Raw genomic sequence first — 7,861 nt, 5'->3', positions numbered from 1 at the left:
TAAAAAAAAATCCCTTCATCCAGCCCCTAATGCGAGTGGCGTCAAAAGCTGAAACTAGATTGATGTATGTAGAAAAGGCTTCTGTGCTTGTGGGCTTAAATTTGAGCACAACTGATCAATGCCTGCACATGTAGGGGAAAATTCAAAAAGTATCATTCCTGCAAACTAAAAGAAATCAATACTAAGTGTCTTCTAATGCCAAATGAATTTTAGTCTATGAGTTACGGTTAAAGGCCATTCCTTTAGTGGAAGACCACTAATAACTTGGTTCAGTCCTGAATAGAAGATGACAAGAGTTAAAAGTTTAGTAATTATGGAGAACAAATCACATAACGTAAAACAATCTTTTTCTTTTTCTTTTCTTTTTTTATAAAATAAATATAAGATACCTTTTTGTATTTTGCATATAAATTAAGTGTCATAGTTGCATGTAATACAATGCTATCAATTGATAAAACTGACAAAGGCATGACTGTTTGTGGCTGATTAGCAAGCCAAATTTACAGGAGCAACGGATTCTTTTCATTCATGATAATGAAACCGATATATTTCAGTGTCAGATACAAACTATGCATGACATAACATATTGAAATGCTACATGTATAAGATAGGTGGCATGAGTATTCTGAATGAGTATACCAGATGAAAAGGACCAAATCACCGGCAACAAGCCTCTTTGCACTTACACACTCCATCCAGTTGTAAGAAGATGTTGCTTGGGCTGACCTACATTAGAAATGGAATTAATAAATGACGGGCTAGTTACAAATTTTAATTCTTAGAGTTGCTTTCTTATATATAGCATAGATGTATATTATGCCTGAAATGGTCCATTAAAGACTTTAAAGAGTAGAACAAAGAAATTAGATGAAGAATCCAACAAAACAAATCCATAGTAAAGAAAGAAAAATCACTGAGAGGAATATACCCTGTAATGAATATTTTGAGCAGATTGAAATCTGTAAAACAACTGAGCTTTGAGATTTTGAAACAGGTTGCCAGCAGAATACAACATTGAGGATTCAACTTTCATGATCCCCAGTTTTTGTCCCTTGGACAAAGATTGGTAAAATGAAATCCATATGCTTCAATTGAAGAGCTCCAAATCCTATTGGGATTCAAAAAATACAAAGCCACAAACAAGATCAGCTTTAAGAAGTGTCTGATGGATTAAGAAGAAATAGTGCATCATAACAGAGACAAAGAGGCCGTCTCAGAGGCTCTGGAAAGTTAGAATGCCAGAAAATGAATTGGGGAACCAACCACTCTTTTATTGAAGTCAGAAATCAATTCTATTTCTCAGGAAATATTTGAATACTGCAGAACTGATTCTTCATGAAGCCAATGCCTTGGACTATATCTATGCAGAATGCCAATATTACATGGAATAGATAATAGGAATAAATGTACAAAACCTGCTCAACCAAAGTGGATTGCCCCGCAGTTGAAGAAGAATCCTCACTTCATGCATTATTCATCACCCATGGCCATTCCAACGCATATTCATCCCTTCCCTGCAATAAGTGAATAAACAAAGCAAAAAATAAATTTCGTGGTGAGTGATTTTTTTATAGTAGTAATCATTAACGAAGGATCTTATGGAACCAACAAAAAAAAAAGAAGAAGAGGAAAAGGCTACTTTGTAGCAATAGCATGGCAGCTTCTTTAAAAAAACTGAATTTTATTTATTTAATTTTCCCTTATATATATATATATATATTTCAAAAGACTGGGCTTGAAAACTCACAACAGGTCATCGGGCAAAATATCTTCCAAATTGAAGCCAATATACCTACACATCCACATGAGTTCAAATTCAATAAACTAACAATAGGTATCAACATGAAATTGATTGGATTGGGGTTTTTAGTTTTTTCTTTTCTTTTCTTTTTTCTCTGTGCATATTCCAAAAAGCTCAACCATTTACTGAAACACATAACGGACCCAAGGAGATTGGAGCATATGGTGTTTCATGGAAATGCTAATTCGGGATTGCATGTTGAGAAACTGTGTTTCCAGATGGGACTCCATATCATACTACTATTACACTCTTAAACTTACAAACTCAGGGACGTGTTTCTGTACATACTAACCCCAACGAAAACAGGATGCAATAGATTGTACATTCATTTTCAGTTACTGCAATGACAAACATCTTATACAGTTTTAGAATTATCAATTGCATATCTTCACCGAGGTTCCTATAAGCTGTAACAAAAGAATCGTGAGCTTAGATTACCAAATTTACCAATAAGTAGTTAGTAACATATGCCATTATCAGCAAGCATTAGTGCACCAACCTGCAATTGGTTGAAAAGAAATTAGGTTGGCAATCAGATGACTCTCTAAAACTAGAGAATTGATATCTCCACAACACATCTGTCCAATTTCTATGAGATGAAAAGAACTTGTTCCACAAAATCAACAAGCCAAGTAGAACCTAGATACTCTGTCATGTAAGATTTAAATGAAAGCCATACTCCATTCCTAGGCAACCAAATAGTAAAGCACTCCATAAGCAAGATGGTAGCCATAATACAGATCTTTTGAGGGGGAAAAAAAACCATAGAAACCATGTGTACGAGGTCTTTACTAAATTCTATCAACCAAGGCCTTTGTATCTTTCAGCTCTTTTACATGAAAAGAAATTCCATTGTGGAGATGGTCTCTTAAAGTACTAGCATTTGGCATGTCCTTAGTAAATATAGGTAATCTAGGCAAAGGCAACCCACAGTAAGAAATGAAACCCGATATCCATAAGCAATAATGCAAAAATGCAAATAGTGATAACTCAAAATAATAATAATAATAATAAATAAATAAATCAGAGACGTCCAATCACCAGATGGGCCACACCATGGAATAATGGACCACCATGCGAAAGCCTTCAAAAGAAAAATGCAACTTCCGAAAACACGAGACGTATAATAATCAAATGGAATGAAAAAAAATCACATTATATCGCCACAGCTTCCAATAAACGTTCCCCTTAGCAGGAATCTATTACATAGCAGGAATCTGCTCCAAAAATCATGACGAATTTTTTTTTAAGGATAACTCAACAGGCTGTAGTTAGCTGTCACTAGTAGGTTCCTTCAATACCAAGAAAAAAAAAAACTTTCATTTTTATCTTTATGGTGGGATCCCCCATGAACAGAATTCATCTATCGCCTTTACACATGAAGTCCTCCATATCATGAAGGAATTATGGTGCTTACCTAGTACCATAGAAATTTCAAAACACCTGCATTGGGCATGCTGCAAACAAATTTTCCTTCTCAGCTAGAGCCCCAATTATTTTCAAATACACAATAGCATTTTGAACCTAAAGGAAAAATATCAATAAAAAAACACTAACATCAAGCATGCATACAAATCATATGAATAAAAGAATGGAAATGCTGGCTCCGACAAGTTCTAGTATCTCATATATGTGAGGTATCCACAGACAACACACAAACAAGGAACTTTAGATCATATGGAGTACCAAATATGATAATAAATAGCTCAATACTAATTCCCAATGTTCTTCTGTTTTTCAGTGGAAATTTACTCGATAGAAAACCGAGTATATAACTGTGCTACCTTAATCACTACTTTAACTTTGTAAATAAAACTGCAGCATAAAGCATCAGTACTCATAATGGCTACAGAAGAATCCAACTACAAAAACACCATCGAATCCATAGAGCTCTGATTCATTGGACATGAGTAGGACAAGAGTAGCAGGTGAGCTCCTCTTCCGCAATGAAAAGAGAAACTTGGCTCTCTTTTGTTAGCCCTTAGGCAAGTCATCACTCTTTAGACATGTTTTCTTCTTGAGTATCTTTTTTCTACACCTCATTATGTATTCCATATATGCAATTCCAACCCTTGGTTTGAGTCATATAACCATTCAACAACAATTTGGGGTACATTCACATGCACCCTTTTAAAAAAAAAAGAAAAAAGATTATGTATTCCATATATGCAATTCCAACCCTTGGTTTGAGTCATATAACCATTCAACAACAATTTGGGGTACATTAACATACACCCTTTAAAAAAAAAAAGAAAAAAGATTTCCAATTGTAACTAATCTTATATACATAGATGCACCCATACACACCCACAAGAAATCTTAGGACACAAATAGACAGCTCAAATATGGAGGAGACGATGAGCCATCAACCCCCAAAAATACTGACTTTGCACCACAATATACTAAGATGTCTTCTTATAACACCCTTTGAAAGCCCTTAAGCATGCAGCCCATGCTACAACATTTCTCTAAGCCTTTTGGAGAACCTCTACAAACTTTTCTGCTTAAAGCCTTATCCTTTTACTCAATCCTTAACATATCCCGTTATCATTTCCAGAAAAGAATGAAAGAAGGATTTGTAATTTCTGATGTGCAAAGATGTAATAGAGCAACAAATGCACAACGCATACGCCAATGAGAGCATGACAAGGCAGAAAAAAGCAGGTACCAGATGAAATGATATTTAACTTACTAACAAAACAAACAATAAGAACCATAAAGTATTAAATTCAAAAAAGGGATGGGGCACTCTTACTATATTACAGCTCCCCAGTGCATAAAGTACTATTATCTAAGAAATCAATCGTCAGGATGTAAATCCCTTTATATGGATACTAGTCACAACTCACTAGTGGCTTTTATGAACTAACTGATGAAGAACCCCTTTATAGATATCTCCTTAGAAAATCTGTAAACCTTATGAGCTTGTAATATTAAAATTTATATATATAAAACACAGAGATGCAACGCCCACAGCTTTATGAATCTACTTGTTTGATTCCTGTGAGGTACATTAAAACAAAGGATTCAAATTAGCAAGAGCCTCAAAAGTTCCAACTTACAAAGGGTTGGAAATTTTTTTACATCATACAAAATAAACGAGAACTAATTGATTACCTTATCCTTGATTGATTTCCCAAAAAACATCAGTCATTTCATCTCCTGCATCATCGATTTAAGCCATAAGAATATAAAAGAAAAAATAACCATGCCAACTAAAAATTATAAAAGAGAGAGAATCAGCTAATGAATACAATCCTATCAAGTAATCAAAAGCCATTGTTCGAGGTTGCGGAGTAACCCTGAAATAAACATCAGTCATTTCATCTCCTGCATCATCGATTTAAGCCATAAGAATATAAAAGAAAAAAAATCATGTCAACTAAAAAACATAAAAGAGAGAGAATCAGCTAATGAATACAATCCTATCAAGTTATCAAAAGCCATTGTTCGGGTTTGCAGAGTAACTCTGAAATAAACATCAGTCATTTCATCTCCTGCATCATCGATTTAAGCCACAAGAACATAAAAGAAAAAATAACCATGTCAGCTAAAAAATATAAAAGAGAGAGAATCAGCTAATGAATACTATCCTATCAAGTTATCAAAAGCCATTGTTTGGGGTTGCAGAGTAACCCTGAAACGGGTCCTATCCAATACTTCAGCATCTCCAGTATCCCCTATTTCATAGCATTCTGTGTGTTAGTCCACCATATGAGAAGAAGATAATGAAAAACATCACTGGGATCACTCAAACCATCACAAGATGTTGCTCTGAATTTGAGGAGCCACTCAGCGACTTCAACAAATTCTACAAGGATGTATCATCGAGAACCCAGAATAATAAAAAAGACTGTCAAAGAAAATGAAAAAATGCAATTTTAGCACACATCATAAGGAGCAACTAAGATGGAATAAAAATAAATTATAAAATTTGTATCAAATTGTATTCAAATATTTCATTATAATATATAAAAATAATGTCTGCATGTAATCAAAGTAGAAAAAGACTTAGGATAGATGGTCAATGTAATGTTCTTCATGAAAATCTAACTTGATGCTCATCTTTAAGCTCATATTTCAGGTCTTGGAAAGAAATGAAATGGTCTTGAAGGGGACAATCTTTTCAGCTTTACTACTTTGAATCAAGATGAACAGGTCAATGCTTGCAAAACGAGGTGAACCCACAAATATTTGGTTTCACAACAAAATAATCACAATCCTTTTTTTAGTAAATATTCTATACAGTGTGGACTCTTAAGAAGACGGGAAACAAATAAAGGAAGAGAAGATGAAGATAGAGTGAGGAATAAAATGATCCCTGACCTTCTGGAATGCACAGTGTGCTCAGGTTATCAGTTCCTAAAAGTACAAACCATGGATCAGTTTGCCAGGTCATTAGTGGATTGACACCCAACATGGACAAACCATGCCCAGATCTTCTCAATGGGGCAATATCAGCCTTCTATTTTGTGGCATGCAAATAGACAGGTAAGAAGAGAATTACAGCAATGGTCAACATTTGACAAAAGAAAGGCCTAGAATTGGTGAGTAAGATCTTCAAGCCCGAGGTATTTCTTAGACATGAACTATCCACACTGAGTCACGGAAGATGAACGATCAGGATCGACCATCCATCAGCCCAACTTGAACAATCTAACACCTCACTATGTATAATTCTCTCACGCAATTCCTCAAATAGATACAAGGAAAATCGACCCTGATTGATTTGCATCATACTCATTCCCATTTACCAATGATAAACCATAAAAATTATACACGAGTGTAATATCTAAATTCCCAAAACTGAAAATGGGTGTCAAGAAATTAAAAAAATATATGGTTGAGTAAATAGTGGATTACACTAGCTGCGAGTGTGATCTGCACTTGCACTGAATCCAGAGGCATCGTCATGGAAGCAGCAATCGGGGACTAGGCCGCTGTGCAAGAACTTGCCTCTCAGCACATTTGCACTCGCATTGCATATTCGGATGCTCTGATGAGAGGGAGAGAGGGAGAAAATGGCAATGGCGAGAGCTGAGATACAAGAAGAGAGATGTAATTAGGGTTTTGAGAAGAACAAAAGGGGAAAACCTTGTCCCAAGATGAGACAAGAAGGTAGTCTCTATGATTGGAGAATCTAAGGTTTGGGATGCCATCTGAAGGGGGGATTTGAGAGTTCCCGCCCTGAAATGGGCAGAAGGATCGCTGTCATGGTTAGACTTTTTAGGGTTTTGTGAGAGAGAGAGAGAGAGAGAGAGAGAGAGTATGGAATCAGGGGTGTGCGGGGTGAGAGAGAGGGAAACTGTGGGGAATCGGGGTTGGGAGGGGGGAGAGAGTGTGAGAGAGAGTCGTGTGTATATATATATATATGGATCATTTGGAGACACTAATTCTCTTCTTTTCAGGCGGCCACATGAAGCGCCAGTGATTCTCATACACACTGACGGTGCATGTTGGCCACCGATATAAATGCGTCAATAATTCTAACATTTCTTGTGGTGATTATTCCATTATCATACATCATAGAGTCAAGATCTTCTGTTTGTATCAAAATAGGAAGCGCCTGTTTGTTTCATTTTTATTGATCTATGTCATCCTTGTTGACGTCAGCGATACACTTTTCGAAAAGAAAAAAAAAAAGAAAAAAAAAGAAAAAAAAAGAAAGAAGAAGCTATTATTAAAAGAAAAAAGGAAAAACAAAAACAAAAGAAACCCATATAGAGGTAGTGTCATTCTCCCTTTTAGAACCAACCCCTCATCTTCCATTTTGCTAGAAACAAAGGATCCAAAATCTGAAGGTTTCTCATACCTCTTTTCTCCTAACTTTTCTCATATAATTTTTTTTTCCATTTTTTAATATATATATATATATATATATATATATAAACAGGAAGAGAGTATTGTTCCCCCTTATAGAACCAATCCCGCTTCTCCCATTTTGCTACAAACAAAAGATCCAAAATCTGAAAGTTCTCATACTTCTTTACTCCTAACTTTTCTCAAATCATTTTTTTTTTCCATTTTCTCTTACACGTCTTCTCTCAATTTCTCTGGTTT

General features: G+C 35.3%; 1 long non-coding RNA gene across 1 annotated transcript; it reads right to left on the bottom strand.

Moving 5' to 3' along the window:
* Window positions 1-6: 6 nt before the first annotated feature.
* On the bottom strand, window positions 7-7,005 carry LOC131224661 (uncharacterized). The gene is made up of 10 exons (XR_009161102.1): window positions 6,896-7,005; window positions 6,665-6,797; window positions 4,919-5,936; window positions 2,249-2,300; window positions 1,748-2,139; window positions 1,416-1,514; window positions 929-1,108; window positions 640-726; window positions 226-275; window positions 7-122 (listed from the first exon to the last, which is right to left on the bottom strand). It is a non-coding gene; the product is annotated as an uncharacterized LOC131224661 (long non-coding RNA).
* Window positions 7,006-7,861: the final 856 nt, after the last annotated feature.

Source organism: Magnolia sinica, chromosome 14 (assembly GCF_029962835.1).
Source record: "Magnolia sinica isolate HGM2019 chromosome 14, MsV1, whole genome shotgun sequence".
Taxonomy (NCBI): Eukaryota; Viridiplantae; Streptophyta; class Magnoliopsida; order Magnoliales; family Magnoliaceae; genus Magnolia; species Magnolia sinica.
This window is presented reverse-complemented; position numbering and strand designations above follow the sequence as displayed.